Source organism: Ambystoma mexicanum, chromosome 6q (genome assembly GCF_040938575.1).
Source record: "Ambystoma mexicanum isolate Mex_15411 chromosome 6q, UKY_AmexF1_1, whole genome shotgun sequence".
Classification (NCBI taxonomy): domain Eukaryota; kingdom Metazoa; phylum Chordata; class Amphibia; order Caudata; family Ambystomatidae; genus Ambystoma; species Ambystoma mexicanum.
In genome coordinates, this window is record NC_090937.1 from 1,630,937,306 (window position 1) to 1,630,947,491 (window position 10,186).

Consider the following 10,186-nt stretch of genomic DNA (forward strand, 5'->3'; position numbering starts at 1 on the left):
TAAATTGTTCAAAATGCATTTTTGGGAAATCAGACTCATGCTGAAAGCAAAGCTGACACACTTTTCGCGAAAATCAAAACCCCATCCAGGAAAGGTTCTTGCATCCTAGTTTCCGCAACTGTCTATCGGTGAGGGGATTGAAGCGAGCAGGGCTCCTGGCCCCTCCCCGACAAAGCCCTGACGAAGGCCTATTCGCCTTGCCCTGACGGGCAAAGGTCCCAGCAGGCCACCGAGCACAGCACCTCAGCCTATTAGAGTGAGGTTTCAGGATCTCTCTCATCCTGTAAACCAACATACTGAGGAAGGTGAAACGTGTGGCTGCGCTCCTCACATGCTGAAGCAGCAGCAGCCCTTTCCCTGAAGCAAAGTTCCTTCATTCCTCCCTCCCATAACCCTTAGCAGGGGATTTATGGTAATTGAGTTGAGTTTCCAAACTGGCCCTTCCTTCCTTCCTTCCCATATCTGCCAGCTCGAGAAGGCTTGTTTTGTTGCACCTGGGAAGTAAAGTATCTATTTGCGAGAGAGAGAGAATGAGAGAGAGAGACAGAGAGAGAGAGACAGAGAGAGAAGGGGAAGGGGTGTTGGCAGTTAGGGTGTGAGCTAGAGAAATGAGGCCTGTCTGCAAAAGGCCATGGGATGGGAGTGCGTGGTTGCAGGTTGTTTGGCTTTGTAAGGCCTACTGCCCGCTTCACTCGAAACTGGGTCTAGGGTTGTCGGTTTGTAGGCTGTAAAAGCCCCGAAAAGCTCTCGTTCTCCAGCCAGCAGAGTGGGGCAGCGGAAGCGTGCTGGGCCCATAACCCAGAGGTCGATGGATCGAAACCATCCTCTGCTAAGTTTTTTCAAATTATGTTTTTGTGTCATGGCATTAGGGCACAAAGAGCTGTAAGTGCCTGGATGCAATGTCATTCCTTGAACTTGCTGCCTCGTTCCACTCTTGCGCTAAATAGGAGAGGGTCCCAGCCCAGCCAACAAAATGTACTGTTCAATCAAACCAAACTTAAAACCAAGCTCCTTTTTTAAGGGGTCCCGGGGAAATGTTGGGCTGACCGGCAAGACCTCATGATGCGAACTGCTTCTGCGTCAAACGCAAGCTTTTTTCATTCCCAGCCAATGACTTATTCTTATTTCTAAGGGGCGCTCCATCACATAGCCCAGACAGGCAGGCGTTGGTGGTATAGTGGTGAGCATAGCTGCCTTCCAAGCAGTTGTCCCGGGTTCGATTCCCAGCCAACGCAGATCAAATCTTTAAATTGTTCAAAATGCATTTTTGGGAAATCAGACTCATGCTGAAAGCAAAGCTGACACACTTTTCGCGAAAATCAAAACCCCATCCAGGAAAGGTTCTTGCATCCTAGTTTCCGCAACTGTCTATCGGTGAGGGGATTGAAGCGAGCAGGGCTCCTGGCCCCTCCCCGACAAAGCCCTGACGAAGGCCTATTCGCCTTGCCCTGACGGGCAAAGGTCCCAGCAGGCCACCGAGCACAGCACCTCAGCCTATTAGAGTGAGGTTTCAGGATCTCTCTCATCCTGTAAACCAACATACTGAGGAAGGTGAAACGTGTGGCTGCGCTCCTCACATGCTGAAGCAGCAGCAGCCCTTTCCCTGAAGCAAAGTTCCTTCATTCCTCCCTCCCATAACCCTTAGCAGGGGATTTATGGTAATTGAGTTGAGTTTCCAAACTGGCCCTTCCTTCCTTCCTTCCCATATCTGCCAGCTCGAGAAGGCTTGTTTTGTTGCACCTGGGAAGTAAAGTATCTATTTGCGAGAGAGAGAGAATGAGAGAGAGAGACAGAGAGAGAGAGACAGAGAGAGAAGGGGAAGGGGTGTTGGCAGTTAGGGTGTGAGCTAGAGAAATGAGGCCTGTCTGCAAAAGGCCATGGGATGGGAGTGCGTGGTTGCAGGTTGTTTGGCTTTGTAAGGCCTACTGCCCGCTTCACTCGAAACTGGGTCTAGGGTTGTTGGTTTGTAGGCTGTAAAAGCCCAGAAAAGCTCTTGTTCTCCAACCAGCAGAGTGGCGCAGCGGAAGCGTGCTGGGCCCATAACCCAGAGGTCGATGGATAGAAACCATCCTCTGCTAAGTTTTTTCAAATTATGTTTTTGTGTCATGGCATTAGGGCACAAAGAGCTGTAAGTGCCTGGATGCAATGTCATTCCTTGAACTTGCTGCCTCGTTCCACTCTTGCGCTAAATAGGAGAGGGTCCCAGCCCAGCCAACAAAATGTACTGTTCAATCAAACCAAACTTAAAACCAAGCTCCTTTTTTAAGGGGTCCCGGGGAAATGTTGGGCTGACCGGCAAGACCTCATGATGCGAACTGCTTCTGCGTCAAACGCAAGCTTTTTTCATTCCCAGCCAATGACTTATTATTATTTCTAAGGGGCGCTCCATCACATAGCCCAGACAGGCAGGCGTTGGTGGTATAGTGGTGAGCATAGCTGCCTTCCAAGCAGTTGACCCGGGTTCGATTCCCGGCCAACGCCGATCAAATCTTTAAATTGTTCAAAATGCATTTTTGGGAAATCAGACTCATGCTGAAAGCAAAGCTGACACGCTTTTCGCGAAAATCAAAACCCCATCCAGGAAAGGTTCTTGCATCCTAGTTTCTGCAACTGTCTATCGGTGAGGGGATTGAAGCGAGCAGGGCTCCTGGCCCCTCCCCGACAAAGCCCTGACGAAGGCCTGACAAAGGCCTATTCGCCTTGCCCTGACGGGCAAAGGTCCCAGCAGGCCACCGAGCACAGCACCTCAGCCTATTAGAGTGAGGTTTCAGGATCTCTCTCATCCTGTAAACCAACATACTGAGGAAGGTGAAACGTGTGGCTGTGCTCCTCACATGCTGAAGCAGCAGCAGCCCTTTCCCTGAAGCAAAGTTCCTTCATTCCTCCCTCCCATAACCCTTAGCAGGGGATTTATGGTAATTGAGTTGAGTTTCCAAACTGGCCCTTCCTTCCTTCCTTCCCATATCTGCCAGCTCGAGAAGGCTTGTTTTGTTGCACCTGGGAAGTAAAGTATCTATTTGCGAGAGAGAGAGAATGAGAGAGAGAGACAGAGAGAGAGAGACAGAGAGAGAAGGGGAAGGGGTGTTGGCAGTTAGGGTGTGAGCTAGAGAAATGAGGCCTGTCTGCAAAAGGCCATGGGATGGGAGTGCGTGGTTGCAGGTTGTTTGGCTTTGTAAGGCCTACTGCCCGCTTCACTCGAAACTGGGTCTAGGGTTGTCGGTTTGTAGGCTGTAAAAGCCCAGAAAAGCTCTTGTTCTCCAACCAGCAGAGTGGCGCAGCGGAAGCGTGCTGGGCCCATAACCCAGAGGTCGATGGATCGAAACCATCCTCTGCTAAGTTTTTTCAAATTATGTTTTTGTGTCATGGCATTAGGGCACAAAGAGCTGTAAGTGCCTGGATGCAATGTCATTCCTTGAACTTGCTGCCTCGTTCCACTCTTGCGCTAAATAGGAGAGGGTCCCAGCCCAGCCAATAAAATGTACTGTTCAATCAAACCAAACTTAAACCAAGCTCCTTTTTTAAGGGGTCCCGGGGAAATGTTGGGCTGACCGGCAAGACCTCATGATGCGAACTGCTTCTGCGTCAAACGCAAGCTTTTTTCATTCCCAGCCAATGACTTATTCTTATTTCTAAGGGGCGCTCCATCAGATAGCCCAGACAGGCAGGCGTTGGTGGTATAGTGGTGAGCATAGCTGCCTTCCAAGCAGTTGACCCGGGTTCGATTCCCGGCCAACGCAGACCAAATCTTTAAATTGTTCAAAATGCATTTTTTGGAAATCAGACTCATGCTGAAAGCAAAGCTGACACACTTTTCGTGAAAATCAAAACCCCATCCAGGAAAGGTTCTTGCATCCTAGTTTCTGCAACTGTCTATCGGTGAGGGGATTGAAGCAAGCAGGGCTCCTGGCCCTTCCCCGACAAAGCCCTGACGAAGGCCTGACAAAGGCCTATTCGCCTTGCCCTGACGGGCAAAGGTCCCAGCAGGCCACCGAGCACAGCACCTCAGCCTATTAGAGTGAGGTTTCAGGATCTCTCTCATCCTGTAAACCAACATACTGAGGAAGGTGAAACGTGTGGCTGCGCTCCTCACATGCTGAAGCAGCAGCAGCCCTTTCCCTGAAGCAAAGTTCCTTCATTCCTCCCTCCCATAACCCTTAGCAGGGGATTTATGGTAATTGAGTTGAGTTTCCAAACTGGCCCTTCCTTCCTTCCTTCCCATATCTGCCAGCTCGAGAAGGCTTGTTTTGTTGCACCTGGGAAGTAAAGTATCTATTTGCGAGAGAGAGAGAGAATGAGAGAGAGAGACAGAGAGAGAGAGACAGAGAGAGAAGGGGAAGGGGTGTTGGCAGTTAGGGTGTGAGCTAGAGAAATGAGGCCTGTCTGCAAAAGGCCATGGGATGGGAGTGCGTGGTTGCAGGTTGTTTGGCTTTGTAAGGCCTACTGCCCGCTTCACTCGAAACTGGGTCTAGGGTTGTCAGTTTGTAGGCTGTAAAAGCCCAGAAAAGCTCTTGTGCTCCAACCAGCAGAGTGGCGCAGCGGAAGCGTGCTGGGCCCATAACCCAGAGGTCGATGGATCGAAACCATCCTCTGCTAAGTTTTTTCAAATTATGTTTTTGTGTCATGGCATTAGGGCACAAAGAGCTGTAAGTGCCTGGATGCAATGTCATTCCTTGAACTTGCTGCCTCGTTCCACTCTTGCGCTAAATAGGAGAGGGTCCCAGCCCAGCCAACAAAATGTACTGTTCAATCAAACCAAACTTAAAACCAAGCTCCTTTTTTAAGGGGTCCCGGGGAAATGTTGGGCTGACCGGCAAGACCTCATGATGCGAACTGCTTCTGCGTCAAACGCAAGCTTTTTTCATTCCCAGCCAATGACTTATTCTTATTTCTAAGGGGCGCTCCATCAGATAGCCCAGACAGGCAGGCGTTGGTGGTATAGTGGTGAGCATAGCTGCCTTCCAAGCAGTTGACCCAGGTTCGATTCCCGGCCAACGCAGATCAAATCTTTAAATTGTTCAAAATGCATTTTTGGGAAATCAGACTCATGCTGAAAGCAAAGCTGACACGCTTTTCGCGAAAATCAAAACCCCATCCAGGAAAGGTTCTTGCATCCTAGTATCTGCAATTGTCTATCGAAGAGGGGATTGAAGCGAGCAGGGCTCCTGGCCCCTCCCCGACAAAGCCCTGACGAAGGCCTGACAAAGGCCTATTCGCCTTGCCCTGACGGGCAAAGGTCCCAGCAGGCCACTGAGCACAGCACCTCAGCCTATTAGAGTGAGGTTTCAGGATCTCTCTCATCCTGTAAACCAACATACTGAGGAAGGTGAAACGTGTGGCTGCGCTCCTCACATGCTGAAGCAGCAGCAGCCCTTTCCCTGAAGCAAAGTTCCTTCATTCCTCCCTCCCATAACCCTTAGCAGGGGATTTATGGTAATTGAGTTGAGTTTCCAAACTGGCCCTTCCTTCCTTCCTTCCCATATCTGCCAGCTCGAGAAGGCTTGTTTTGTTGCACCTGGGAAGTAAAGTATCTATTTGCGAGAGAGAGAGAATGAGAGAGAGAGACAGAGAGAGAGAGACAGAGAGAGAAGGGGAAGGGGTGTTGGCAGTTAGGGTGTGAGCTAGAGAAATGAGGCCTGTCTGCAAAAGGCCATGGGATGGGAGTGCGTGGTTGCAGGTTGTTTGGCTTTGTAAGGCCTACTGCCCGCTTCACTCGAAACTGGGTCTAGGGTTGTCGGTTTGTAGGCTGTAAAAGCCCAGAAAAGCTCTTGTTCTCCAACCAGCAGAGTGGCGCAGCAGAAGCGTGCTGGGCCCATAACCCAGAGGTCGATGGATCCAAACCATCCTCTGCTAAGTTTTTTCAAATTATGTTTTTGTGTCATGGCATTAGGGCACAAAGAGCTGTAAGTGCCTGGTTGCAATGTCATTCCTTGAACTTGCTGCCTCGTTCCACTCTTGCGCTAAATAGGAGAGGGTCCCAGCCCAGCCAACAAAATGTACTGTTCAATCAAACCAAACTTAAAACCAAGCTCCTTTTTTAAGGGGTCCCGGGGAAATGTTGGGCTGACCGGCAAGACCTCATGATGCGAACTGCTTCTGCGTCAAACGCAAGCTTTTTTCATTCCCAGCCAATGACTTATTCTTATTTCTAAGGGGCGCTCCATCAGACAGCCCAGATAGACAGGCGTTGGTGGTATAGTGGTGAGCATAGCTGCCTTCCAAGCAGTTGACCCGGGTTCGATTCCTGGCCAACGCAGATCAAATCTTTAAATTGTTCAAAATGCATTTTTTGGAAATCAGACTCATGCTGAAAGCAAAGCTGACACACTTTTCGTGAAAATCAAAACCCCATCCAGGAAAGGTTCTTGCATCCTAGTTTCTGCAACTGTCTATCGGTGAGGGGATTGAAGCAAGCAGGGCTCCTGGCCCTTCCCCGACAAAGCCCTGACGAAGGCCTGACAAAGGCCTATTCGCCTTGCCCTGACGGGCAAAGGTCCCAGCAGGCCACCGAGCACAGCACCTCAGCCTATTAGAGTGAGGTTTCAGGATCTCTCTCATCCTGTAAACCAACATACTGAGGAAGGTGAAACGTGTGGCTGCGCTCCTCACATGCTGAAGCAGCAGCAGCCCTTTCCCTGAAGCAAAGTTCCTTCATTCCTCCCTCCCATAACCCTTAGCAGGGGATTTATGGTAATTGAGTTGAGTTTCCAAACTGGCCCTTCCTTCCTTCCTTCCCATATCTGCCAGCTCGAGAAGGCTTGTTTTGTTGCACCTGGGAAGTAAAGTATCTATTTGCGAGAGAGAGAGAGAATGAGAGAGAGAGACAGAGAGAGAGAGACAGAGAGAGAAGGGGAAGGGGTGTTGGCAGTTAGGGTGTGAGCTAGAGAAATGAGGCCTGTCTGCAAAAGGCCATGGGATGGGAGTGCGTGGTTGCAGGTTGTTTGGCTTTGTAAGGCCTACTGCCCGCTTCACTCGAAACTGGGTCTAGGGTTGTCAGTTTGTAGGCTGTAAAAGCCCAGAAAAGCTCTTGTGCTCCAACCAGCAGAGTGGCGCAGCGGAAGCGTGCTGGGCCCATAACCCAGAGGTCGATGGATCGAAACCATCCTCTGCTAAGTTTTTTCAAATTATGTTTTTGTGTCATGGCATTAGGGCACAAAGAGCTGTAAGTGCCTGGATGCAATGTCATTCCTTGAACTTGCTGCCTCGTTCCACTCTTGCGCTAAATAGGAGAGGGTCCCAGCCCAGCCAACAAAATGTACTGTTCAATCAAACCAAACTTAAAACCAAGCTCCTTTTTTAAGGGGTCCCGGGGAAATGTTGGGCTGACCGGCAAGACCTCATGATGCGAACTGCTTCTGCGTCAAACGCAAGCTTTTTTCATTCCCAGCCAATGACTTATTCTTATTTCTAAGGGGCGCTCCATCAGATAGCCCAGACAGGCAGGCGTTGGTGGTATAGTGGTGAGCATAGCTGCCTTCCAAGCAGTTGACCCAGGTTCGATTCCCGGCCAACGCAGATCAAATCTTTAAATTGTTCAAAATGCATTTTTGGGAAATCAGACTCATGCTGAAAGCAAAGCTGACACGCTTTTCGCGAAAATCAAAACCCCATCCAGGAAAGGTTCTTGCATCCTAGTATCTGCAATTGTCTATCGAAGAGGGGATTGAAGCGAGCAGGGCTCCTGGCCCCTCCCCGACAAAGCCCTGACGAAGGCCTGACAAAGGCCTATTCGCCTTGCCCTGACGGGCAAAGGTCCCAGCAGGCCACTGAGCACAGCACCTCAGCCTATTAGAGTGAGGTTTCAGGATCTCTCTCATCCTGTAAACCAACATACTGAGGAAGGTGAAACGTGTGGCTGCGCTCCTCACATGCTGAAGCAGCAGCAGCCCTTTCCCTGAAGCAAAGTTCCTTCATTCCTCCCTCCCATAACCCTTAGCAGGGGATTTATGGTAATTGAGTTGAGTTTCCAAACTGGCCCTTCCTTCCTTCCTTCCCATATCTGCCAGCTCGAGAAGGCTTGTTTTGTTGCACCTGGGAAGTAAAGTATCTATTTGCGAGAGAGAGAGAATGAGAGAGAGAGACAGAGAGAGAGAGACAGAGAGAGAAGGGGAAGGGGTGTTGGCAGTTAGGGTGTGAGCTAGAGAAATGAGGCCTGTCTGCAAAAGGCCATGGGATGGGAGTGCGTGGTTGCAGGTTGTTTGGCTTTGTAAGGCCTACTGCCCGCTTCACTCGAAACTGGGTCTAGGGTTGTCGGTTTGTAGGCTGTAAAAGCCCAGAAAAGCTCTTGTTCTCCAACCAGCAGAGTGGCGCAGCAGAAGCGTGCTGGGCCCATAACCCAGAGGTCGATGGATCCAAACCATCCTCTGCTAAGTTTTTTCAAATTATGTTTTTGTGTCATGGCATTAGGGCACAAAGAGCTGTAAGTGCCTGGTTGCAATGTCATTCCTTGAACTTGCTGCCTCGTTCCACTCTTGCGCTAAATAGGAGAGGGTCCCAGCCCAGCCAACAAAATGTACTGTTCAATCAAACCAAACTTAAAACCAAGCTCCTTTTTTAAGGGGTCCCGGGGAAATGTTGGGCTGACCGGCAAGACCTCATGATGCGAACTGCTTCTGCGTCAAACGCAAGCTTTTTTCATTCCCAGCCAATGACTTATTCTTATTTCTAAGGGGCGCTCCATCAGACAGCCCAGATAGACAGGCGTTGGTGGTATAGTGGTGAGCATAGCTGCCTTCCAAGCAGTTGACCCGGGTTCGATTCCCGGCCAACGCAGATCAAATCTTTAAATTGTTCAAAATGCATTTTTTGGAAATCAGACTCATGCTGAAAGCAAAGCTGACACACTTTTCGTGAAAATCAAAACCCCATCCAGGAAAGGTTCTTGCATCCTAGTTTCTGCAACTGTCTATCGGTGAGGGGATTGAAGCAAGCAGGGCTCCTGGCCCTTCCCCGACAAAGCCCTGACGAAGGCCTGACAAAGGCCTATTCGCCTTGCCCTGACGGGCAAAGGTCCCAGCAGGCCACCGAGCACAGCACCTCAGCCTATTAGAGTGAGGTTTCAGGATCTCTCTCATCCTGTAAACCAACATACTGAGGAAGGTGAAACGTGTGGCTGCGCTCCTCACATGCTGAAGCAGCAGCAGCCCTTTCCCTGAAGCAAAGTTCCTTCATTCCTCCCTCCCATAACCCTTAGCAGGGGATTTATGGTAATTGAGTTGAGTTTCCAAACTGGCCCTTCCTTCCTTCCTTCCCATATCTGCCAGCTCGAGAAGGCTTGTTTTGTTGCACCTGGGAAGTAAAGTATCTATTTGCGAGAGAGAGAGAGAATGAGAGAGAGAGACAGAGAGAGAGAGACAGAGAGAGAAGGGGAAGGGGTGTTGGCAGTTAGGGTGTGAGCTAGAGAAATGAGGCCTGTCTGCAAAAGGCCATGGGATGGGAGTGCGTGGTTGCAGGTTGTTTGGCTTTGTAAGGCCTACTGCCCGCTTCACTCGAAACTGGGTCTAGGGTTGTCAGTTTGTAGGCTGTAAAAGCCCAGAAAAGCTCTTGTGCTCCAACCAGCAGAGTGGCGCAGCGGAAGCGTGCTGGGCCCATAACCCAGAGGTCGATGGATCGAAACCATCCTCTGCTAAGTTTTTTCAAATTATGTTTTTGTGTCATGGCATTAGGGCACAAAGAGCTGTAAGTGCCTGGATGCAATGTCATTCCTTGAACTTGCTGCCTCGTTCCACTCTTGCGCTAAATAGGAGAGGGTCCCAGCCCAGCCAACAAAATGTACTGTTCAATCAAACCAAACTTAAAACCAAGCTCCTTTTTTAAGGGGTCCCGGGGAAATGTTGGGCTGACCGGCAAGACCTCATGATGCGAACTGCTTCTGCGTCAAACGCAAGCTTTTTTCATTCCCAGCCAATGACTTATTCTTATTTCTAAGGGGCGCTCCATCAGATAGCCCAGACAGGCAGGCGTTGGTGGTATAGTGGTGAGCATAGCTGCCTTCCAAGCAGTTGACCCAGGTTCGATTCCCGGCCAACGCAGATCAAATCTTTAAATTGTTCAAAATGCATTTTTGGGAAATCAGACTCATGCTGAAAGCAAAGCTGACACGCTTTTCGCGAAAATCAAAACCCCATCCAGGAAAGGTTCTTGCATCCTAGTATCTGCAATTGTCTATCGAAGAGGGGATTGAAGCGAG

The 10,186-nt window shown here is 49.9% G+C and overlaps 2 non-coding genes across 2 annotated transcripts; both read left to right on the forward strand.

Moving 5' to 3' along the window:
* The first annotated feature begins 3,665 nt into the window (after positions 1 to 3,665).
* TRNAG-UCC (transfer RNA glycine (anticodon UCC)) lies at positions 3,666 to 3,737 on the forward strand. The gene has a single exon. It is a non-coding gene; the product is annotated as a tRNA-Gly (tRNA).
* Positions 3,738 to 8,697: 4,960 nt separating this feature from the next.
* Positions 8,698 to 8,769, forward strand: TRNAG-UCC (transfer RNA glycine (anticodon UCC)). Its single transcript has one exon. It is a non-coding gene; the product is annotated as a tRNA-Gly (tRNA).
* Positions 8,770 to 10,186: the final 1,417 nt, after the last annotated feature.